The sequence below is a fragment of the Aedes albopictus genome, chromosome 3, assembly GCF_035046485.1.
Source record: "Aedes albopictus strain Foshan chromosome 3, AalbF5, whole genome shotgun sequence".
NCBI classification, from domain to species: Eukaryota; Metazoa; Arthropoda; class Insecta; order Diptera; family Culicidae; genus Aedes; species Aedes albopictus.
The window spans coordinates 269,137,927-269,164,658 of NC_085138.1; the positions used below are offsets into that span (position 1 = coordinate 269,137,927).

A 26,732-nucleotide genomic window follows, 5' to 3' on the forward strand; every position below is an offset into this window, starting at 1 on the left:
ATGGAGATATGTATATATACGTTCTGTTTGAAATTTGATACATCTGGGTGATATAGTACTGAAAAAAAAAATCAAAATTTCGTGAATTTATCGAGCTTAATATTAATTAAACAGTTGTTCTTCATACTACCGCTGATGGTGCATCCACCCTATTATTCAAAACTAATAAGATAGCTTTACTCTATTCATTCGAACGTGATGCAGCCGGTTACGCATAGTTGCGAAGGTGACTTGAACCCGGAGGTTAAGGTCGAAGCAAAGTCTATGTCACTACCGCAATCCATTAATGCTGCTCTTATCAACATTCTACTATAGGTACTATTCTTCTAATCACCCGGCATTTGCTGTTCACAGTTGCATGGAAGACATAATTTACACACCGCCTGACTGGTTTGTCTCGCTAGGAAGTCCAAGAGTGACTAACGATTGCCTCTTATCATTTGTTCATTTGCACGTTGTGCTAACGTTCGTCCAAGAGTCTGAGACGAATGTGTTGACAGATGATTACACATACTTGTCGGGTGATTACTACATAGTTTGAAGGATAAGATTGTTTTGATTATTTCAAAGAAAACGTATGACATCATTTGGTAAATTTATTAGTTCAAAACGTTGAAACCACAGTTTCACTTCACCGGACTTGGTACGCTACTGCAATTCACCGCGCTCCAAATTTGCCAAGTCGTTAAACAGGGTTAAAGCACTAGTCTTCGCCACATTAACCCAGGGTGTTTTTGGGTCAATATGACCCAGACAGGCATGCTGAACGGGCATTACGTTATCGTGATGCGAAAAACCTAACATCTTAGGACGGTTAAGAACCTAATCTAGTCTAGTCTATTTAGTGTGCGCATACATGGCCATGAATCCTGGAAAATGATAGAATCGATTACATCAAGCACTGTTCTCATCATTATTAATTATTACAGCATATCAGAGACATATTACAAGCATTAAACATACTTAATTAATAATGCCGAATCTCGGTTTACAATGCCGAGATTTGCACAGCCGATTAATCAGCTAAATGTTTTGATGAGATCTCAGCTTATAAATGCCGAGAATCTGTATAGCACGCCATGTTGCTAAGCAACCTACCGTCTTGTTAGCTGAGTCTCGATTAAAATTCAGAAACCGAGATTTGCACAGCCGATCTCGTGGAATAAAACTAAGTGTGAACCTATACCGTAATCTGGGGGTAAGTTGGCCACTTTTGCTCTATTCTTTGCAATAAAATCAGGTACAATGCATATGATTCCAAACAAATATTTTTAAAACATGTACTGAGTGGACCTGTATCAAGTTCCGTAAACGAAATACTTACAAGAAACTGCTACATTTGTAAAAAATGTTCATATGGTCAAATTTGAAAATTTTCAATCCTGAGTGAAGTTGATCAACCAATGACATAACATTCTAAGATTGGAATATTATTGAACAAACTAAATTTGATGATGCTGAATCTGAATAAGCTCTTAAAATTCTTACAACTGATGTATATTGTATGTTAAACAAAAATAAAATTTAGTGAGTTACAGTATGATCCACATTAAACCCTTAAAGGTAGGAAATTTCTCGAAAAATCATCTTACCATCTCGAAAACTATTGTTTTTTAAATAAAACTTTTATGTTAACATCGATTGTACGACATTTTCCCGAAAACCAGTTCCCCGAATGAAGTTTCTCCGAAAGTTTTTTCCCCGAATGTACCATTTCCCCGAAAAATGTTTCCCCGAATAGAGTATTGCATCTGCCTTTTCACATTCTTCAAGCATCAGCTGGCGCTCACCACGCTGACGTAGTGCACGTGGGCCGTGATGACCTCAATGCACAGCTAGGGGTCTGGTCATTAGGCCGAAGAACGCTTAGCCAAAGTACGTCAGGCTGAAGTACCTCAAGCTGAATGAGTTGTTCAGTTGAATTTCATAAGGCCGAATAGATCAGTTGGCTATTTTTCTAATTTTCTTTATAAACGATGTTCAAATTTGGTTTTGAAGTCCTAGAAGATGTTTTGAGTCTCTTGAGTTTTTTAACATTCTTCAAATCTAGCGCATTATATGGATACTGAGATATACTTCCATGGTTTTATGGAATTCATTTATCATGTTCCCTTTTCTCTCATAGATGACTCCTTGATGGTGATGTTATAATGTTACGGAAATATTACTGATCAATCTGCAACATACTATCTGAGATTTTCCTTTTTTTATAACACGTAGCTGTTTCGAGTTTTACTATTGCACAGTTTATTAGTAGTAGTTTATTAAACTACTGACTACATCATGGCAGATTCATCTTCTTTGAAAAGTCGGCTATTCTTGAGTATTGGGTTTTATTGTCGGTCAAACTGGTTTTTTATTCTTCTTTTCATAACAGCTATTCTATCACAGATGTTTCCATTTTTTTTAAATAGGCGGCTTTTTGACGTTTATTCAAGTAATTTATTCAAATTATTCCACTAGATTGCCCGTTTATGACTTTGAACATAATCGGACTGATGACCCATCACTTTCACGACCCTTTCGGTCAAATGAACTTCGGTCCAACATTCTTTGGCCTGACATACTTCTGCTTAATTACCGACTTTCCAGCCTAATTGATAACCTATCTTATAATAAAATTTCCCTTCTTTCAAGCATAGGCTGTTCTTTCGAACTGTTCAGTTAATCATCAATAATTTAAGTGCTGCTATATTTATTAATGATTTTTTGTTTTCGTGTACAACTGTTCTAGTATCTAAAGGCATTATATGTAGTAGAAATCTTCATCAGAAATTCTCCCTTCTTTCATCATATACTGTTCTTTGAAAATATGTTGACGAAATATTGGCGGCAGTTTAACTACTAATATTTTCTGCAGAAATTGCAATTCCAAATGTTAGTTCGGTCATGATAAACTTGAATCGATTTACAAAAATTCTGAACAGTGCTTAGTTTAAAATCTATTTGTCAAACAAATTTTATTACTTTACGTGTCAAAGCCTGTCAATAAACATTAAAATTGAGCTCATAGACTTCTTTCGTAAGCAAGCATAGTTTACATTATCGCGATCGCGTGTGTTATACATAATTAGTCTCTCTCTCTCTCTCTCTCTCTCTCTCTCTCTCTCTCTCTCTCTCTCTCTCTCTCTCTCTCTCTCTCTCTCTCTCTCTCTTCTTGGCGTAACGTCCTTATTGGGACAAAGCCTGCTTCTCAGCTTAGTGTTCCATGAGCACTTCCACAGTTATTAACTGAGAGCTTCCTCTGCCAATGACCATTTTGCATGCGTATATCGTGTGGCAGGCACGAAGATACTCTTTGCCCAAGGAAGTCAAGGAAATTTCCTTTACGAAAAGATCCTGGACCGACCGGGAATCGAACCCGTCACCCTCAGCATGGTCATGCTGAATACCCGTGCGTTTACCGCCTCGGCTATATGGGCCCTCATACATAATTAGTATACAATTTCTATGCTGATAATGAACGTTATTAGATTACTACAATTACGACTACTCGTTTTAAAGGTGTTATTGTTTCAAAAGGGTGTTTTCATCGATTGAATATTAAAAAATAAAAAAAATAACACGAAAGAACAGCCTATGAATAAAAGAAGGGAAAATTATGATGAGCTTGATCTAAGTTGAGTGCCATATCATTTTCTATCAGTACAACAGAAAAGAACGACCCATATTTAAAAGAAGAGCAAACCTTTTGAATAATATTTTATCTCGTAAAATCCATGATAAAAGGGAATGCACCACATCAATGAGGTGCGAAAGATTCCATGATTTTGATGTCTTCTTCCATTCGAAAATTTTCTCAAATCTGAGGAGGTAAAAATTATTGCACAGTCTTTTTAAAGCCTGCATATTAGCCCTCTTTGTACAAAGGCTATCTTTCAGCAACTTCATTCCAACAACTAGGTCGAACAGAGAAAATAATCAAGAAAATGATCAGAAACCAGTTCTAAAAATAGTATAATAGATATTTCGGGGAAACGGTCCATTCGGGAAAACGGTTCGTTCGGGGAGCAGTTTTTTGGGGAAAAAACTTTCGGGGGAAACTTCATTCGGGGAAATGTCGTACAATCGTTAACATCGATCTATCAAAACTATGTTCAATAAGCCTACCATCCTATCATCAATGAATAAAAGTATTTTTTGCCATTACGTTGTGAAAAATAGGACATTTCAATTGGCTGAAGTATGTTGAAATGGCCTACTTTTCACCGCTGATGCAAGTGTGCCGAAAAGTACTACTTTTCGGCACTCTTAAGAGTGTTGAAAAGTAGCACTTTTCGGCACCTTTGGCCTAACGTACTCTTCACTTGCTGCCGCGCCTCCCGTAGATTCAGCTACAACCTCTACATCCACTGATCTGCTGGAATCCGGATCGAGACGATTTCAATCCCGATTCAAATTGCAAACCAGGTGTAGAAGCTCTCGCTGAATGGACTTTTTCTTACGCCTCCACACAACTGTTTGACGACGGGAGCTCGAACATTGTTGACAACTACTACATCACAGCCTACCTGATCGAACAAAAACCTACGCTCGCAAGCATGGATGCTCGCACGTGGTTCCTTCTGATACATGTTTGTGCAGCTAGAAAAGGTCATATTGAATGGGTATTTTTCGTAATGGCAAAAAATTGTGTATGCTACTCGTTGCAAAACTCGATTTTTTCAGCACTCGTCGTATTTATCCAACTCGGCAAGCCTCGTTGGATAAATGTACGACTCGTGCTGAAAAAATCATCATTTTGCAACTTGTTGCATAAATAACTATTATAATTTTTCTCATTTTGGTATGATAATGGCCATTTTTTCCGACCTGTTATATTATGCAATTGAAATGAGTTGCATAATGAAAAATAGTTGCATAATGTCCGTAATGTAACTCATTAGGGTTGCATTATGAACATTATGCAACTCAAATGAGTTGTATAATGGAAACATCATTGCATAAAATTTTGTATGGAACTCGTAGCAAAACTCGATTTTTTCATCACTCTTCGACTCTTCGACTCTTCAACGCGTCATGCCTTGTTGGATAAATGTACGACCCGTGCTGAAAAAAATAACTAGGGTGCGGGTACCGGTTTTGGCCAATCTAAGAGAAATCATTTTTATAAAAATAACTAATAATCCTATGAAAACAACCAATGTGTCAAATGAAAGAATTCAATCTATATTTTGAAGGAAAAATGCAGATATCAAGTCAATACTTGATTTTTGCATTAAAAGTGGCACTGGCCAAAATAGAAGCACTGCCGCAGTTTTGGCCATATTTTTAAGTTTGGTTTCTATTTTGGCCAATCACGTGTATTTCTTATGGGAGTGGCCAAATTAGAAGCACCCTGGCCAAAATAGATATATGGGATCTGATTTTTTAAGGAAATATATTTTTTCTTCTAGTTTTCAATCAAAACGTGTGTTTTTCACAGCTGTAATCATCATATTATATTAGGATCTACTAGTAAAAAATAAATTTACGTCGATTTGGATAGCAACAGGCTCAATACCGCACTATGGCCAAAACTCCGGACTGGCCAAAACTGAAGCTTCTACCCTACATAAATATATTGTGAGTCATCCAGTGTTGAAAAATTCATTTCGTCATATCTCAATTCAATCACCTACAGCTCATTTTAGAAGCTGAACCTGAGAATATGGTATATGGAAAATTTGTGCGGCTAGACCAGCTCTGCAAGAAAGTCACGGAAAACCCGCTATTTTTCGAATATTTAAGGTAAATGTCACGGACTACCTTCAAAAAATGCGAATGATATTCACGGTGAATATCATTTGGCATTTTTCAAAGGTAGTCCGTGACATTTACCTTAAATATTGGAAAAATTGCGGTTTTTCCGTGACTTTCTTGCAGAACTGGTTTAGCCGCACAAGTTTTTCATATATCATATTCTCAGGTTCAGCTTCTAAAATGAGCTGTAGGTGGTTGAATTTAGATAAGACGAAATCAATTTTTCAGCACTGGCAGTCATCTGATATAGAAAGCGTTGATGGGAGACGATTTTTTACGTAAAATCTGGCACAATAAGCGTAACAACATTGAAAAGTTTTTGAAATATATTCACACAATAGATTTACGTCAAAAGTTCTTCCATTGAAACAGAATTGTGGCAGCGGTTCAAGGACGAGCATCTCATAGTAAGGGGCTGTTCATAAACCACGTAGACCAAAATTTGACCATCTCAGACACCCCCCTCCCCCCTCGTAGACTTTTGTCCATACAAAAATTTTGAAATTTGTGTGGAGAGTAGACTTTTGTCAGATCCCCCTCCCCCCAAAAAGTCTACGTGGTTTATGAACGGCCCCTTATCAACTTCACTCCGCTGATTAACTAACCCCCCTCCCCCGTTTACGGTACTGCGCTACGTTGTTATTAATCCTAATTCTCAATTACAAAATATCCTCAAACGACCGATATGTGAGCACCGTCCTTTGTATTTATTTACTTCCTGGGCATTTACGATGCGTTTTTTCCCATTTGCTCAGTAGTCCTTCACTATATCTTTGCAATATCTCAAGAATACTTCCTGCATTTCAGAGTTATGCCTAAGAATATGTAGAAAGAACTATAAGCATGTTTGTTGCTTATTGTAACCACTCGTGTTTGGTTACTCTAATTGAATTGGGATTGTTATAAAAATCGTACGCGCCTTACAAAAATATCAGAGTTTCGATACAAAACATCTTACAAGGGGGTAAGGGGGTGTCGAAACTGTCCCTAACTCACTTACTGCTATGCTACTTCCCCACGATGCAATGGAGTTTAGAAAGGGTTATCGGGGTAACCGGGAATTCCTTGAGGCTCTAAAGAGGTTTAAGGGATGTCCCAGAGGGTTTTCAGGGGTTTTCAGGAGAGTTCCCAAGGGGTTTTCGGGGAAATCAGGAGTATTTAGGGGGCTTTGGAAGGAGTTTCATAAGGTTTCAGAGAAGTTTCGATGAGGTTCAGGGTTTCAAGTGTTATGAAACCCCATGAGACCCACATATCTGTAACTTTTGTATCAATATCACCGTGTAGTTCGTCACAGAAAAATGAAAACAATCGGTTGAGATATAACTAAGATATGGCAATCTAAAGTTGACTAGTTCGTACGGGAAAACAGCTTTGGTGCATTATTATTGTCCAATACTGTATAATGAACCAACCAGCTACGGGCATACAGAGGAGTAAAATGTAGGGGAACAAACCCAAAAATGCCAAGATGAGGTGAAATGGCCCAACTCATAAAATCATTCCTGAATGGGACATCAGGTGAATGGTGTCAAGACATGTTTGCATTAAACATTCTTCTGGAAGCTAGGCCGCCAAAGCCACGGAAAATCTTTTGATTTCCCAATGAAAATTGGCAACTTCCGGTTTTTCATGCTTGCACTTAAGGTTTTCGGGTGATTTTATTACCAGCCATGTGCTTCCAAGGAGATTCAGGCACACATGGAGGCGCATGGTTGTTGATGCCTACGCTACTCCATATACCATTGGAACCCTCTAGGATACAATGGAATATCCCTGAAACGCACCTGGTCGCTGCAGAAACCACCTCTGAAACTCTCTAGAACGTACCTGAAACCCCTGGAAGACGTCCGGATCCTCCAAATATTTCCTGAAATCATTCCTGGCAACACCATTGCAATCCCCTAAACGATCTGGAACACTTCTGGAATTCTCCAGAAAACTCCTGATATCCCGTGTAACCCTATGGAACGCCTTAACCCCATGAACGCTTATGGAACCCCTTAGATCACACCATGGAACGTCCTGAAATCTCTTGAAGATCCCTGGATCTCTTGAAACATCCGGAAACCCCCTGGAAAACTCCAGACACCCCCTTCAATATCCCTGAAATGCATCTAAAACACTGAAATCACGTGGAACACCAAACAATCATTTATCGCTTATGGAACCCCTTGGAACATTCCTTGAAAACTCCACGAAACGCCTGACACCCCTGAAGCCCCTTGAATCCACTGGAACACACCTGAAACTCTCTAGAATACCCCTGAAACTCCCTAGAATGCCCTAGAAACTCATTGTGAATGGAATGCTCCTGAATTCCTTTGGGATCTCCGGATAACCCCAGATATCCCCTGGAACCTGCTGGAATACTTCTGGCCCGCTCCTGAAACTCTCTGGAACACCCTTGAAAAGCCTCTAAAACCCCCGAAACCTCATGGAACATCCATGACACCCCACGGAACGCCCATGAAACCCGCTAGACATATCGAGAACGCCTCCTGAAAATTCATTGAACGCTCCTGATACTTGCCGAAACCCTCTGGGACACTGCTGGAACGCCTCTGGGATCCCATAAACCTTCTGAAATATCACTGGAACGCTCCCGAAACAATTTGAGTGTATTATTTTTTGTTGGAATGCACGATTGGGTAAATTAAAAAAAAAAAGGTATTCTGTCAATAATTGGATCAGTCCTCCCAGTCCCCCCCCCTCTCATTGACCGTTGCTCATACAAAAAAAAAATCGAATGGTCCATGGTCTTTGCATGACGGCCTCAAAAGTATAAGTTATCTAGATGTGTATTGAAAGCATAAGCAAAAAAAACCCTACTGCATGCCTCGCAAAGTAATCTCAGGTATCACCCACAAAACCATGTATCGTCCAATACCGCACATTGAAGCACAATGTGTTAGTGGGTGAATTGCTTCATCAATTCGAAATGCATCCATCTTCACCAATCAACTTACAATTTTGCTTATTTGGCTTGGGCCCATCGAATGCTACACCGACCCGGCAACGTCAAATCCAGAATAGAAGGCATCAATAGCTCTCAGACCGAATTTCATCACTTTGCCGCACTTACCATTTTCCTCTTCCACGACGGAGGTTCATGTGACTCAATCGGTATATGTGCACGCAGCTGGCATTGATGGCTGGGTTAGATTCGAAGGAAATTTTTAGTTAATTATTTATTTTTTTTCTTTGCATGCATTCATGTATTGTGGGACAGGCATGAATGTGCTCTATTCCCTGGAATGCCAAGTACCCTTTTGTTACAAAAATCTCCAAAGAGACTGTACCAGAAATTGTCCAATATAATTGAAGAAATGGTAACAAAACGATCCGTCTGAGTAGTATGCTTCATTCAAGTTAGGATGGCATGTCTGAGAGAAGAAGAATGACGCCGTTTGCCACTGCCAATCACTTTTTGTTTGTGAAATATTATCATCACGCTTGCCTACGCCACATCAGCTGCTGGATGCGTGCCAAAATCGCACTTTCCACCGGTTGAGAAGGCGCTCAGCTGAGTGTCGGCTGATACTACCAACAGTATCAGACAATAAAAATGCACCAAAGCCGTTTTCACAAGTACAGCCTATCTGTGACTTTTGTATCAATATCACCAAACTTATTCAATAGTTTTTTTTTTAATTGAAATGTTTGTAAAGCCTGTATCCGCAATAATCGGGACACAGAAATATGGCTGTAACTCTGCAATAGCTACATAAGAATTGCTCAAATTTTGCCTGATAATATCTTAAGATGTGTTCATTTCACCTGCAAAATTTCGTGTGAATCGGTGAAGTATCTTTTGTTGTAGCAATGAAACAGTAGAACTCGAGCAATTGAATTTTGTACAGCCCCTGGTTTAGCTTATCAGTGCTATAACTTTTGAATTTGATAAGGGAAATGGCTGAAATTTTGAACACAAACCTCTCAATCTACTTTACTTGCATAGGCAAAATTTCAAGAAAATCGATGCACTATCAACAATTTTATAGTCGAAACATATATTGGGGCTGACCGTGATTTTAGTTCCACAGACAACAATTTGTCAGTACCACTTATTGTATCGATTGTATTGTTGAAAGTACTACACCAATAATCATCAAATTTTGCAGGCATAATATATACGTAATCAACTACCTTCTGTGAAAAGTTCATGAAATTTGGCAGAGATATTCAAAGGTTCTGGATGGGCAAACATCGCACATGAAAAACATGAAACATATTCCCTAACACTACCACCTATCAACACCAGTAACTTTCAAATCAAATGATAAAAGTTGATGAAATTTTGCAAGAAAGTGTCTCTATAAGTACCATAACTGCTCACGAAATTTCATAATTATCCTCGCAGAACTTTGAATTGTAGCGGAAAAGAACCATCTAGTATGCGAATGAAAATGGGTGATGATTGTACAAAATCGTAAAAAACCACGTCTGTTTGTTTCTCATCCACAGTTAAAAGTAATGCATCGATTTTTATGAAATTTTGCACAAATAATAAACATACATCAAAGAGTTCTCAGTTATTTTTTGGCCATTTTTTATTGATTCAGTACAGAGTTACTGCCGTACTTCTATGTCCCGATTATTGCGGATACAGGCTTTAGTTCGTCACAGAAAAATGAAAACAATCGATTGAGAAATAACTAAGACTAGTTCGTACGGGAAAACAGTTTTGGTGCATTTTTATTGTCGGATACTGTATAATGAACCAATGTGCTACGGGCATACAGAGGAGTAAAATGTAGGGGAACAAAGCCCAAAATGCCAAGATGGGGTGAAATGGCCCAACTCATAAAATTATTGCCGCATGGGACTTGATCATTACTTCAAGTGAATGGTGTCAAGACATGTTTGCATTAAACATTCTTCTAGAAGCCAGGCCGCCAAAGCCACGGAAAATCTTTTGATTTCTCAATGAAAATTGGCAACTTTCGGTTTTTCGTGCTTGCACTTAAGGTTTTCGGGTAATATTATTACCAGCCATGAGCTTCCAAGGAGATTGAGGCACACATGGAGGCGCATGGTTGTTGATGTCTACGCTATTCATGTAAGGGGTCATTCAAATACGATGAACATTGTTTAGTAGGGAGGGGGTGACACCCGCGTATTGAGTATGTGAAAAAAACAGGTATCTTACCCTACTTTACCCTACCAGATAGGTAAGATGGATTAACTTTAGTACCTTATTGGATATCATAGTTCATTGTACATATGTATTGCTGAATGCGCAGTATTCTATTTGAATATTTTTGAAATTTAAAATGATGATTGGTATCCTCGTTGTGGATTCACTCCCAGGAGCCTAAGGGGCTGCCTCTGCTATGATGTCCTGCCGGATTCCAATTCGGCACTTGCTTACAGATTTCGTTTCCACTTTTCCGTAGTGTGTAGCCGACACAACTCCATCTTCTCGAATTTCTGTTGATATCAGTTTTTGATGACATCGTCGATGGAGCTCAGAATTCAAGATTCAGTTGTGAGGTACTTACCTTACCAATCAGGCTAAGGCCGGGGTGGCCTCTGCTGTACATAGTAGCCTCCTCCATTCCACTCGGTCCATGGCAGTTTGTCTCCAGTTCCGCACTCTGCGTAGGGTCCGCAGATCGTCCTCCACTTGGTCGATCCACCTAGCTCGCTGCGCACAACGTCTTCTTGTACCGGTCGGATGACTCTCGAGAACCATTATAGTCAGGTTGCTATCCGACATCCTGATGACGTGACCCGCCCACCGTAGCCTCCAGATTTTCGCGGTGTGGACGATGGTTGGTTCTCTCAGCAGCTGATGCAGCTCGTGGTTCATTCGCCTTCTCCAAGTCCCGTCTTCCATCTGCACTCCGCCGTAGATGGTACGTAACACCTTCCGTTCGAAAACTCCAAGGGCGGGTTGGTCCTCTGCACGTAGGGTCCATGTTTCGTGCCCATAGAGGACGACCGGTCTAATCAGCGTTTTGTAGATAGTTAACTTCGTGTTACGGCGAACTTTATTCGATCGTAGAGTTTTGCGGAGTCCAAAGTAAGCACGATTTCCTGCCATAATGCGCCTCTGAATTTCTCTGCTGGTGTCGTTGTCGGCGGTCACCAGTGAGCCCAAGTACACGAATTCTTCAACCGCCTCGATTTCATCACCGTCGATATAAATTCGGGGTGGTGGGCGCGGTGATTCCTCCCTGGAGCCCTTTGCCATCGTGTACTTTGTCTTTGACACATTAATGACTAATCCGATTCCTGGCTTCACTCTTTGGTCTGATGTACGTTTCCGCCATCGTATCAAATTTACGAGCAATAATATCAATATCATCAGCGAAACCAAGCAGCTGAACGGACTTCGTGAAAATCGTTCCACTCGTGTTTATCTCCGCTCTCCTTATTACACCTTCTAACGCAATGTTGAAAAGCAAGCACGAAAGACCATCACCTTGCCGTAACCCTCTGCGAGATTCGAAGGGACTCGAGAGTGTCCCTGATACTCGAACTACGCACATCACTCGATCCATCGTCGCCTTGATCAATCGTATCAGTTTATCCGGAAATCCGTATTCGTGCATAATCTGCCATCGATCGATTGTATCATACGCCGATTTGAAATCGATGAACAAGTGATGTGTGGGCACGATGTATTCGCGGCATTTCTGCAACACCTGGCGGATGGCGAACATCTGATCCGTTGTAGCGCGTTCACCCATGAATCCAGCCTGGTATTGCCCCACGAACTCTCTTGCAATCGGTGATAGACGGCGGCATAAAATTTGGGAGAGTACCTTGTAGGCAGCGCTCAGTAGTGTGATCGCGCCTGTGAGGTTAACAGGCTTAAATTGTAATCCGTAGACAACGATTGATGAAAATCTTCAGCTTCTGTGTGGTCTCTGATGACACCCACCATGTCTAGCTGGCGTACTACAGCACAGATTTCATGTTGGAATTGGTAGGTTGCAAAAGCAGCCTTAGGATTCTTGAACCGTGCTCCTATGTCGATCTTGTTAGCGCCATCTGACGCGATCTGGCTGCCAAGATATTGAAAGTTTCCGACCTTTTCCACTGCTTGTCCTGCTACTATAACGTTTGAGGGGTTGTCCGTGATGACATCCAACGATTTGGTCTTGCTGACGTTAGATGCGCCGTAGAGGAGCGTTTGGACAGGTCGTTGAGCTTACCCTGCATGTTAGAGCGCCGTTGGGCTAGTAGAGCAACATCATCGGCCAAATCGAAGTCGTTCAGATTCTCCGTAGTGATGGGCTGCCAACGAAGCCCACGATCCAGTGCACGGCCAATCGCCCCCTCCATGATCTCGGCGTTAACGATGAGAAACAGTAGTGGTCCTTGCCCCAAACAAGCGAAAAGGGTCGGACCAAGCTCTGTTATGTAGGACTCTACATGTAAAAGCTTCGTACTGCGCTTCGATGAGGTTTCCGGATATCCCTTGCATCTAAAGATTTTCATGGTTCAGATGATCGAAAGTTTTTTTTTCGTAGACAATGAATTCCAAATGGCGAGACTCTTGGATATCGTTAACCTGCTCTAGGATTATACGAAGCGTGACAATATGATCCACATAAGATCTTCCGGAATGGAATTTCGCCTGCTGCCGCTGGGGGAGTCGCATCTACCTTCTCCTGTATACTATTTAGGATAACTTTGCAAAGAATCAAACGTGCACAGCCCTCATTTTGAAAGCATTTTTAACGACAAGGACGCATTCTACGCGTTCAAGCAATGACGTCAAAATCATCATAGGAGATTTAAACGCTCAGACCAGTCGGCTGTTCGGGCTCGAAAGAAGTTGATCATCAATATTAATTTCTATTCCCGATCAGCCTAGATAGCCGTGTAGTGCCGGTAGCAGTTCCTTCAACTGGCTAAGAATAACACTACGGACCGTCTGTTCCGGTGGTAAGAGTCCACTAACAGGTGACCCCTAATTCATGGTGTCAAGCGGCATAATGCGTACCGTGCCTAGGAATGAATGGTTAGGGGGGTCTAATAAAAACCTAGCCGCCAACGGTGCCTGTGGAGTACCAGGGCACCCTCCACAGTATTTTTGCCCTTGCTGTGTTAAACGGAGCAATGACGCAGTGGACCTAATTTGTCTCCGGGATAATCGGCTACTTTTCTTAAGTCTCAATTCCGAGGCTTAACAAAAGTGGGTAAATGTATATTTTCATGACTGGAATCAAGTTTGTACAGGTAAACCTTCATCACGCAAAAGGTGCTTCTGCTGTGTTGAGTCGAAGGTTTAAAAAAGAAGGACTGGAAGTGGCGCTTATTCAAGAGTCATGGTCCAATAAACGAAAGATTCTTGGTGTTCTGACACAAAATAGTAAACTATTTTATGATGAGCAACAAGATTCTCCCAGAACTGCTGTCCTAGTACGTAAAACGTTAAAATGTTATCCTATTACAGAGTTTATCAGAAGGGACATTGTTGCGGTCATGGTAGAGGTACCAACCACTAGGGGTAAAACTGAGATCGCTGTGGCTTCAGCTTACTTTCCTGGTGATGTTCCTGAGGTACCTCCTCCTGAGATCGCATCATTTGTTCAATTCTGTAAAGAAAACAACAAATCGTTCATCATTGGCTGTGACGCCAATGCGCATCACACGGTTTGGGGTAGTACGGATATTAACAGTCGAGGTGAGTCACTATTAGAGTATCTGTCTTCGAACAATATAGACATTTGTAATAATGGTGATAAACCCACTTTCTTAAATGCAATCAGACAAGAGGTCTTGGATCTAACACTGTGCAACGCTGCAATCTTTGACAAGATCACAAACTGGCACGTGTCAGATGAGATTTCTCTATCTGATCATAAACACATAATCTTCAATTGGAGCGGTGGAGATTATTCTAGAACTGCATTTAGAAATCCCAGGAAGACAAACTGGGATCAATATGTAGAATTGTTGAATTCGCATTCATTTACAATGGGGGAAACTATCGATTCAACCCAAAAGTTGGAATCATTTTCTCAAAGAGTAAATGAAAGTATCATCAATTCCTTTAACAGCAGTTGTCCCACCATACAATCGTCTTCTACTAGAGACGTGCCATGGTGGAACTTTAAACTGGATCGCCTAAGAAAATTTTCTCGTAAAATGTTCAATAGAGCGAAACAAACGGGAGATTGGACTCAGTATAGGAAAGCCCTGACTGAGTACAACAACGAAATACGAAAATCTAAAAGAAAATCTTGGGTGCTGACATGTGAAAACATAAACAGTACTCCTGTAGTTGCTAGACTACAAAAAACGCTTGCAAAAGATCATGCAAATGAATTGGGAAATCTGAAGCGTGACGATGGAGCTTTTACCAAAACTCCTCGTGAAACTTTGGATTTAATGATGGAAACCCATTTTCCGGGTTCGGTTCTAAGTGTGGATTCCAATGATACTATATCTCTGGAAGGTGAAGGATGTCCTAGTATAAACTCAATGGAGTCAAATAGTACAGTAAACACCGCCTCAGATTTAGCTGATGAAATCTTCACGAAGGCCAGAGTGGAAAATGCGATAAGATCTTTTCAGCCTTTTAAATCTGCAGGAGTTGATGGGATATTTCCAGCACTGATTCAAAACGGAGAAACGGTGTTGGTTCCATCACTAATTGAGATGTTCAAGGCTAGTTTAAGATTAAATTACGTTCCATCAAAATGGAGACTTGTAAAAGTTATCTTTATCCCGAAAAAGGGGAAACGAGATAAAACGCATCCGAAAGCATATAGACCAATTAGTCTTTCTTCAGTTTTGTTGAAGACTATGGAAAAGGTTTTGAAGGATTTTATCAATTCTTCTTACATAAAAGAGCATCCCCTGTCTGACTTCCAGTTTGCTTATCAATCTGGTAAGTCAACGGTTACGGCACTTCACTCGCTAGTAACAAAGGTGGAAAAAACGTTTGTAGCAAAAGAAATAGCTCTATGTGCCTTTTTAGATATAGAAGGAGCATTCGATAAAGCCTCCTATTCATCTATGAAGCGTGCCATGGAGAATAAAAACTTCGACCAATGTATCATACATTGGATTCATACTGTGCTTGCAAAAAGAGAAATCACCTCTGAGCTGGGAAGTTCTTCTATAACAGTAAGGGCAACAAAGGGTTGCCCTCAAGGAGGAGTCCTCTCACCACTAATGTGGTCCTTAGTTGTAGACGATCTTCTAAGAAGCTTGAAGGAAAGAGGTTTCGAAGTTGTGGGCTTTGCAGACGATATAGTCATTATAGTGAGAGGAAAGTATGACGAAACTGTTTCGGAGAGAATGCAAAGGGCCCTAAACTATACACATTCATGGTGTATTAAGGAGGGCCTTAGCATCAACCCGACAAAAGTCGTAATTGTCCCTTTCACTAGGAGAAGGAAGATCAACCTAAAAGCTTTTCGGCTTGGAGGGATACAAATTCATCCTAGTGATCGAGTCAAATACTTAGGTTTGATTCTGGATGCCAAACTGAACTGGAATGCTCAATTTGAGTCCGTGATCGGTAAGGCAACAAGTGCGTTCTGGTTATTGCATCTTGCATTGCTTTATAGATTACACCACCCAAAAAGTGTAACCGACGCTTAAAATTTCTAGCAGCGAAACGAACCAATGTATACTTAAACTGGTGGGAACATATTGTGGTGTGACAAAAAAATTCTGCAGGGGGTCGAATACGGTGCAAAAAAAGCAATATGCTCCAAAACTATTGGCAGGAAGTGGGGCTTGAAACCAAAAATGATTATGTGGATTTATACTGCCATAATCCGCCCAAAAGTGACGTATGCTTCGTTTGTCTGGTGGCCAAAAACAAAAGAGGCTACCACGCAATCAAAGCTTGCGAAAATTCAACGTCTTGCGTCCATTGCTGTTACAGGAGCGATGCGAAGCACACCATCAAAAGCTTTAGATGCGATTCTCAATCTGCTACCTTTGCACGAGTACGTGCAATTAGAAGCAGAGAAGGAATTGCTGAGATTTGAACGAGTTGAAAAGTTTATGCCAGGTGATCTTGTAGGTCACCTGAGCATTTCACAATACTTCCAAAATAGGCCAGTAATGAAAATGATTAAAGACTGGATGAAACCTGTGGAGAACCATGATGTTCCTTACAAGTTGCACGAAACAACTCGTGCAGATTGGGAAGTCGGAGGTCCCACTGTTCGTCAAGGGTCAATCAAATTCTATACAGATGGCTCAAAAGTTGGAATAAAAACGGGAGCAGGAATCTACGGCCCTGGAATACAAATTTCAGTGGCGATGGGACACTATCCCACGGTGTTTCAAGCAGAGATTCTTGCTATTTTGAAATGCGCAAATATCTGCCTTGAGAGAAAATACAGATATGCAAATATTTGTATTTTCTCAGATAGTCAAGCTGCACTAAAAGCATTGTGCGCTTACAAATGTACTTCAAAGCTTGTCTGGGAATGCATTCTTTCACTGCGCAGGCTGTGCCAAGGGAATTCAGTAAACTTATACTGGGTTCCAGGTCACTGTGGCATTGAAGGGAATGAAATGGCAGACGAGCTTGCTAAAAGTGGTTCCAATTAGGGGTCGCAGTACCGACCGCTTTCTATGAGTACCGGTATTTTGGTACTGGGATTACAGTACCGGTAGTACCGGTAAAATACCGGTACTTGGATTTTTTTCACTTACAAGAAAAAATAATGTATTTTGCACAGAATTCTACAATTTTTCAGGTATTGTGAATTTCGTTTTTTAGGGATGTCATATAAGATTACCAGAAAATATTAAATTAAATAACAAATATAGATAGACAACAAAAGATAGGAAGAAATGAGGTGTATGAAACTGTTTTTGAAGCTTTTCTTTTGCTTTTCCTTACGTTCTGCGCTGTTTCACAGGCAGTATCTTGATCAGTCTAAAATGAAACAAGAACAACCTTACATGTACCAAAATCAGATAGATAGCTACAAGGTGAAGAAAGTAGAAGATTCAACTGATTTTTCCTTGATGATGCTATCAACGAATTCTGAAAACTGAAGAAACAACCAGAAACCCTGGTCTAACAAATTTTATTCTAAGCTAGTAAATCCATTTCCAAAATTCAACGTTCATTGAACCATTGCTATGATATCCTATATTTGCATAAAGGATGCATATATGAGATGTTTGTTCGTCAAAGTATTTAGTTTTAAAATGTTTTCGTTACCACCATTGCATATTGGCTATACTAATGACCGAATTTCAGCACTTCGGGAAGGTTTCCACGGTACCGAAAGTACCGTTACCAAGGTTGAATCAGTACCGGTATTTCGGTACCAAAAATTGGTCGGTAATACCGGTATTTTCGGTTCCGGTACTACCGGTACTACATCCCTAGTTCCAATTTACAGTTTGCTGGCCCAGAACCATTCTGTGGTATATCAAACTGTACAATTAAAATGGACCTGAAACGCTGGGCTGAGCAGAGGGTGATATCCAATTGGATGGACGTCAAAAATTGCAATCAGTCAAAACGATTTATAACACCAAATGCTTATAAAACCAAAAAGCTCTTAGAGCTCAACAAGAGAGCTCTATGTACATACACTGGCCTAGTAACTGGACACTGCCCGAGCAGGTATCACTTGAAAAATATTGGCCATATTCAGAGTGATATCTGTCGTTTCTGTAATACGGAACGTGAAACCTCGGAACATCTGCTTTGCAGTTGTGGTGCTTTATACACGCGCAGGCAAAGATTTCTAAATAGTGGTTGCTTGCAACCCAGTGAGATCTGGTCTGCAAAACCTAGGAAGGTCTTGGAGTTTATCAATTCCATTGCACCTGACTGGGAGACGACGCGTCGTGGCAGTAGCTGATTACTTGACACATGGTAATTAGCTGGCTAGATGCGAATATCAAAACGGGACATGTCACAATAGTTCAGCCTATTGGACGCAGTGGCTTAATTTCCCCAACAGGGGAGGAAAAAAAAAAACGCTCAGACCTACCTGTAGGAATTCAGACTGACGATTGAAAAGTTCAGCGCCCACCAGCTAACGAACGAAAACGGCCTGCGACTCATTGATGTTGCCGCCTCCAAAAGCATGACCATACGCACATTTTTCAACACAACCTTCCTTATCGTTACACCTGGAGATCACTACCAGATGATGGACTCATAAATCGATCACGATTGACGGACGGCACTTCTCCGACATTAGTGACGTCAAGTGCTATTGTGGCACTCACATCGACGCTGCACACTATGTCTGAACCAGCAGATTATAAAGTCGAATGAACATCGGGTTTCTTTCCACAAAACATTAGTATTCAAGCTATAGTTTCTTGTGCAGAAGGTTTCAAAATATTCTATCGGTTAAATTTTTTCCATATATTTTGTATGGGAGAGAAATTGGACGATAATGAGAATTTCATGCAAAGTTGTATGTAAAACAGCTAAAAACATGAAAAAATCAAATTTTTCCCGATGAAATATTTTAAAAGTTTGCGCGTATGATGATATAGCATGAATTCTGAAATTCTGTGGAGAGACATAGCGTGGCTGGTCACTAATTGGTGATAATTAAACTGCGCCCAAAACTTTCCGTTATCAACAAAGTCGACCACCACCGGTACAACTAGGGCCAAGACTAGGGCAATCGGTCGCCGTAACATACGCCCAGAATCTGAAGACTACGTCGCCAGACGAGGGTGAGCTTGATGTGGCCCCTCTAGAGGACTGCCGGAGTACAGTAAAAGCAGCCACCAACGACGCATCTTAGAGCACCATTGGGTAGGTACGTGGAACGGAGTCGACGGAGCTAGCAAGAAACCCGGTAGAACGTGGAAAGCTATAAACAGAAGCGGAAACAGCAGACCTGCCTCTTTCGGGAGAAAAAGTACTGCTCGGAGGAAGCGGAGTGGGAAGAACTGCTGTGCCGTTCCCAAGAAACAGGGAAGTTATACCAGAAGCCCAACGAATCTCACTACGGATTGGTGCAGCAACATGCATGGGGAATGAAGGAATAAGAACGGAAGCCTCTTGAAAGTCAGACGTGAGGTGATCGAAAGGAGCATTATTCACGGCATTTCTGGAGGATTTGCCGTACGGTGAAGATCTGGTCCGTTGTCGACCGGCCGTCGATGAAGCCGGCTTGGTAACTTCCCACGAACTCATTCGTTTTAGGTGACAGATCACGGAAGATGATCTGGGATAGCACTTTGTAGGCAGCATTCAAAATAGTGATCACCCTGAAGTTTCACATTCGAAATGGTCGCCTTTCTTGTGAATGAGGCAGATTACCCCTTCCTTTCACTCCTCCGGTAGATGTTCGGTTTCCCAGATCCTGACTATCAGCCGATGCAGACAGGTGGCCAACTTTTCTGTGCCCATCTTGATGAGTTCAGCTGCGATGCCATCCTTACCAGCTGTTTTGTTGGTTTTGAACCGGTGAATGGCATCCCTAACTTCCCACAACGTGGGAGTTGGTTCATTTCCGTCCTTCGCTGCACTGGCGTCGTCGTTTCCTCCGTTGCCGTGGGCTCCCGTGCCTACGTTCTCCACGCCGTTCAGATGCTGATCGAAGTGCTGCTTCCACCTTTCGATCACCTCACGTCCGTCCGTCAAGAGGCCTCCGTCTTTATCCCTGCATATTTCGGCTCGCGGCATGAAGCCGTTGTGGGATGCGTTGAGCTTCTGATAGAACTTCCGTGTTTCTTGGGAACGGCACAGCAGTTCCATTTCTTCACACTCCGCTTCTTCCAGGCGGCGCTTTTTCTCCCGAAAGAGGCGGGTCTGTGTTTCCGCTTCTGTTTGTAACGTTCCACGTTCTGTCGAGTCCCTTGCTGCAGCATTACCGCCCTCGCTGCATTATTTTCCTCCAAAACCGTTCTGCACTCTTCGTCGAACCATTCGTTCCGTCGATTCCGTTCCACGTACCCGATGGTGCTCTCGGCTGCGTCGTTGATGGCTGCTTTCACTGTACTCCAGCAGTCCTCTAGAGGGGCCTCATCGAGCTCGCCCTCGTCTGGCAACGCGGCTTCGAGATTTTGCGCGTATGCTGAGGCGACATTCGATTGCTTCAGTCGCTTTAGGTTGTACCGTGGCGGTCGCCGGTATCGTACATTGTTGATGACGGAGAGTTTTGGGCGCAGTTTGACCATCACCAGATAGTGGTCGGAGTCGATGTTGGCGCCACCGTAGGTCCTGACGTCGATAATGTCGGAGAAGGGCCGTCCGTCAATCAGAACGTGGTCGATTTGAGATTCCGTTTGCTGTGGTGATCTCTAGGTGTAACGATAAGGGAGGCTGTGTTGGAAAAAGGTGCTACGTATGGCCATATTTTTGGAGCGGCGAAATCAATGAGTCGTAGGCCGTTTTCGTTCGTCTGCTGGTGGGCGCTGAACTTATCAATCGTCGGTCTGAATTCCTCCTCCTGGCCTACCTGAGCGTTCAAATATCCTATGATGACCTTGACGTCGTGGCATGGGCAGCGATCGTACTCGCGTTCGAGCTGCGCGTAAAATGCGTCCTTGTCATCATCGGTACTTCCGGAGTGTGGGCTGTGCACGTTTATTATGCTGAAGTTGAAGAATCGGGCCTTGATCCTCAACTTGCACATTCTTTCGTCGATCGGCCACCAACCGCTCACGCGCCTCTGCATATCACCTATCACGATGAAAGCTGTTCCCAGCTCGCGTGTGTTGCCGCAGCTCTGGTAGATGGTATGATTATCTCTACACGTTCGCACCATGGATCCTACCCAACACACCTCCTGCAGCGCTACGATGCCGAACTCGCGGTTCTTCAGTAGATCGGCGAGTTTGCGGGTGCTCCCAATGAAGTTGAGAGATCGGCAGTTCCACATATCGAGTTTCCAATCGCAAGTCCTTTTTGTTCGCTGGGGTCGTTGTCGTTGGTCTCGGTTCGTATCTGTTGCTGATTTTCCGTTACAATGGTTTTTTTAGACTGGATCGTAGGGCCTGACACCAACCCCCCACTTTCCAGAGAACCATAGGGCACAGTTGAGCTTAGATTCTTTCTCTGGCACTCGGACGTAGATAAGCCGCCCCTAACATATGGGGATCAGACGCTATTGTGAGAAGCTCCTCTTGGAGAACAGATGCTCAGGTTTACCGAAGCAAACACCCCCCCCTCCCCCCCCGACCCCCCTTTCCTGTCAGCCTATGACCAAAGTTCTCACCGGGGTTGGTTACCCGATCTTCCCTAAGGTTGCTCATAGTGTCCGGCCGGTACCACGAGGGGGCAGGGTAGGAGGATAGGATAGGATTTTTGATAAAGTATCAAACAAATATTGTCTAGTAGCTGTTATCACTAAGACCGCTGGTCTTCTAAGGACATGAGACATGGACCGTGCTCGAGGATGAACTGCAAGTGCTCGGAGATTTCGTGGTGTTTATGTGCCGATCTTCGGCGGTGTTTGGGAGAACAATGTGTGGCGGCGAAGGATGAACCACGAGCTCGCTACATTCTACGGCGAACCCAGCATCTAGCGTACATTTCAAATTTTGGATGTTAATGAGTTACATTACAAATATCAGCATTATCGGAGAATTAGTTGTTACGAAGAACGAGACGTATGAAACAAGCAAGTTTGCTTAAAAATAGAACAAAATTTAATGTCGATCACAAATTACCAGGCTTGTATAGGAAGTCGATAAAACTATCGCTCTACTGTTCTGTTTAAAATGCTGTAAATTAGTGTTATCTCACGTAATTGACGGAAGACCGCCTTCGCCTTAAATCACTTGAATTATGGAAATAACGCGCCGCATTCCGCACACCGGAATTTGTCACCAACTCGACATCAACAGGCTACTGAGTTCGTTAAGATTTGGTTCGCTCTCAGCTTCTCTCTCCCGCTCCGGCTGGACCAAATAGCAAAGCCGTCGGCTGGCTGGCTGCTGCTGGTGATAACAAACTCTGATCTCACCGGCCAGCAACAGAGAAACTCTCTTCTCTGCCCCTATGCGAGGAAAATTGTTTTTCCACGACAGGAGAGACCGCTTTTCCCCGGGAGAGTGAGTGTGCATCGCGGAAAAGTAACGTTCCTTGTTTTTCGCAATCTTCGCGCACGTCTCATACCGAAAATTTTACTCGACCGTCGTGCAAGTAAATCAATTTTCGTTCCGTTCGCTGCCGTTTGTGTATCATCTATAGGTGTGATTTTTCACTTGCATTTGATTGTTGGTTCCTTAGGGTGAATCACTGGGCGATAGTGTGAAAACGTTTGGGAAATTGTTGTTCCTAGGGCAGAAGCGGAGCGGCGTTGTTCGAGTTTGATGCAGCTGTTTGATGAAATACGGGGGCGAAAAAGCGTATTCGAGTGAACTCGTACAAGTGCTCTCGAGCCCGGGCCAAAGTGTGAATAGTGTCCAGGTCAGTGTTATAAAGTGCTATCTATACAAGTGCCAATTGATGTGGAAGGAAAGTGTTGTGGGAAAATCACGGGTCCCAGAAGAGCGCTAGGAAAAACTAGCAATCGAATAGGGGGCTAGTGCGGCAGAAGGACGCCAAAGACGAATGCGGTGAAATTGTGATGAAAGCTCTTGGTGTCGTTTTCTAAGCGAATTTTCTCACTTGTATTCGCCATACGGATATGGATGGAGAAAAGATAAGGGCCATGGAAAATGCTAAAACTTAATGGTGAAGAAAAGCGAGTACCTACGCTGGATGGCGCAGGAGCGTTTTGCAAAAGAGATGGAAAGCAATAATCATTGCGAATAAAATTAGGGCGGACAGCATTTCGACACGATCTGGCTATCCCACTTTTCATACCAAAACGGTATGTGTGTCAGTAGTGGGATGCTGTATCAATGGCGGTGAAATACCGCATACATCATTAGTGGATAATTAATCGTTCGGTTGGAATTTTCTTCGGCATCGTTCGCTAGTTTCGCCGTAGACGTGAATGGACTGTGAGTGACTTGGCTTTGTTTGTACGTTAGTGAAATGAAGTAAAGAGCAAAGGTCTAGATGGTGGAATGCAGCATCTCATGCTAGGATTGGATGGTTTCCAAGTTACCATGTGGTTGATTATACGCGATACTGTACACTTTATAAGGCTTTAAGGTAAGATAATACTTACATTTGAGAACAACAACCATTAAACGCAGTAAACAAAGATAACTTTATAGATGGTAATTGCTACTCCGTGATTGGCCAGAACAATCGAGTTTACACAGAAAACCAATAAATGGGGCTTGATTCTAGCTAAGCATTCTGAACGTGCAAAGTTTAAGGGCTTAACATTTAAAAAGTCAATAACGACGCCGGTCACGTCCTTACGGGCATCGAGAAAGGGAAGGAATGTTAATTTGTCAATCGTTGCTAATAAAATCCGTGGTCTCCTCCACAGCATCTTCACAGTTGACGCAGGAAGAAATATTTGTTAGTATGGTGAATCTAGGACCTACTTATGTTAGGTGGAATCTAGGGTGGAATTAATAACTAATATACGCGTCGTGTTAATCATTAAATATTCACAAAAAAAAACTTTTTTTTTCTGGTAGCCCACGAAATTGTGGAGCCTCTTGGCCGTGCGATTAGAATCGCCAAACTTAAATCACACCATGCTATGGGGTGAGGATCCCGATCCGGGCGATGAGACTTTTTGTAAGAAATGTTTCTTCTCCGTATCCAATGCAATGATAGATTAAAACACTTTTCAAAAGTTTAACAAAAAAATTTTTCGACAAGCATTGATTCCTTAACAAAAGAGTTTAACAAAACATTTGTCTGCATCTTATTAAGCTGATGTATCGATAAGCATATGCTCCTGAACAATGTGCTTTTCACTTGCCAAATAAACGCCTTCAGCCCGTCATAGTTTGACTCGGAACTTTGTTCGGATTATGGGATAAATCATGGCTAGAACTGTTTAGACAACCAAGTTATTAAAAAAACATTATTTTAAACGAATCGCATAAAATAAAACAGAATAGAATTATGAAGTTTAAGATTATTAGTCTGTAACAAGATATTTTGTACCTTGATTTTTATATGTTTTATCTTCCGCAACAGTTCGATGTACGAGATGCTTGGATCGATGCATTTGACATTTCAGTGCTGTCGTGTTTACTGAATATTGTTCCCACAGTCACCTAGATAACCAAACAGCATGCAGAAATCAATCCAGCCAGCAATTTGGTTGCTATATAAAAATTACAACTGAAATAGTCACACATAAATAGCACTAAAGGAATCGTATTCATTGCACGAAACAGGCATATACATACTAAAGTGGAAGCCATATCGAAAAATATATACGATTACTGCGATTCCATCCATAATAATTTACGATTTCTCGAAAAATGTCTACGATTTCGCCGATTTTATCCGACTAAATATACGATTATGCATGATCTTATTACGATTGAGAGTACCAATATACGACACACGATTTTCAAATAAAAAAAAAATGATGTTCAGTGGGAATCTAACTTAGGTCCCTTGATTGAGAACTGCGCGTTATCTCTATTGGCTATATTGCCAAGTTGAAAATAGAGAGTTCAAAGTGAATGGCATGAAACGAATAAAAATTAGCATGATATGGTGCGAGACTTGTGGTGGGAGCGTTGTTGTTGTGCATTGAATGGCACCAAAAGTGGTGCCGTGCAAGAGGCCTGGAATTGGAATCTATACATCACTTTATTGTAAGTCATCTGCTAGTATGAAAACCTATATATTTGGTTGAAATTATTGTTACCATGGTTGGTATGTGTCAACAACAAAAAATTTGTGATGAATACCATTTTTTTCTTTTTCTCCATCATACAAATATGTAAACAAAACTATTTACGATTTCAGAGATTAAGGTTCGACTATTAAAAGTGCAGTAACAATCATATGCGACTGTAAAAATAAATATACGATTTCCACGATTTAATTCACTTCGTATACGATGCAAGTGTGACGCAAACGATCAATATAAAACATTGTTATAGTTGTATACGATTTCACTGATTTTTATCATACCTTTAGGTAGCAAGCTCGATTTAGCAGATTCATATACGATGTGAAGCAACGATTTCCATGATTCAGAGAAATCATATATACGATGTTAGCGAACTTGCAGCTTGACACTAAGAATGTATTTTTTTTTCATGATTCTATCCGATTCTGTGCGATCCTACCGATAGTATCTCGCACCTTTTATGATCGGAGACGACTATATGAAACAAAGTCGCAATTGAAATTTAATTTGGCATAAAATGCGATTTTACGCAATCATTGTCAACAAATATACATATTATTAGGGGGATTCACTAAACAGCGTAAACTGATTAAACTGATTAAACGTTGCGATCACCAAGGCAATCTTTGATTATTTCATTCGCTAAATCATGAAACATTTCAAATAAGCAGATAATCATGGCTTACGCAGCAATTTAATCTGTTTAGTGAGTACCCCTATTATACAATTCTGAATAAATATATTAAAATATACGATTTTTTCCACACAATGATTTACGATATGTGGTTGGCTGAGACACATTTCAAGTAACCCTAAACATCCTTATGCACAATAACATAATATCCAGATTCCATGACAAAAGCATAAATAAAAAATTGCTTAACGGATCTTCGATTGAGCATGAGTAGATTACCTGAACAGATGCTATAAATGCACCATGTCCAAGACCATATCGCACAACATATCGTCATACATTTTTAAAGATTGATATTTAATAATAAAAAAAACATATTCATATCGCAATTCGTACGTCTGGAAACAATATCTTCAATAAGGACCAACACTTTTTGGCCGCATTCGATACAAGTTTTCTCACCTTTCGATAAAAATACTGACAGCGAATTCTAAGTTCTAATTCGGCTTTAGGTAATTTTATATGTAACAAGCTATCCCGGCAAACGTTGTGTTGCCATTTTTGGTTGTGGCGGTTTGACAACTGTTGGGTTGTCATTGCAGCACGGCACTCTAGATTGGGTTCATTGCAGCACGGCACTCTAGATCGGTTTTGTTGCGATCGTGTTGATTTTATTCCCAATTCCTGCAAATTTCGGTAGTTTCACA

At 41.4% G+C, this 26,732-nt stretch overlaps 1 protein-coding gene across 3 annotated transcripts in view; it reads left to right on the forward strand.

Annotated features, from left to right (window-relative positions):
• The window catches only part of LOC109403448 (ras-interacting protein RIP3), a 90,541-nt gene that overhangs the window by 16,302 nt on the left and 47,507 nt on the right, over positions 1 to 26,732 (forward strand). Inside the window, exon 1 of one of the 3 annotated variants that reach the window (XM_019676273.3) lies at positions 22,640 to 23,767. The exons of the other annotated variants lie outside the window; for them this stretch is intronic. The gene's annotated coding sequence lies outside the window, so the exon portion shown is untranslated. Of the gene's footprint in view, positions 1 to 22,639; positions 23,768 to 26,732 lie in introns of those variants that run through there. 3 annotated transcript variants of the gene reach the window in all.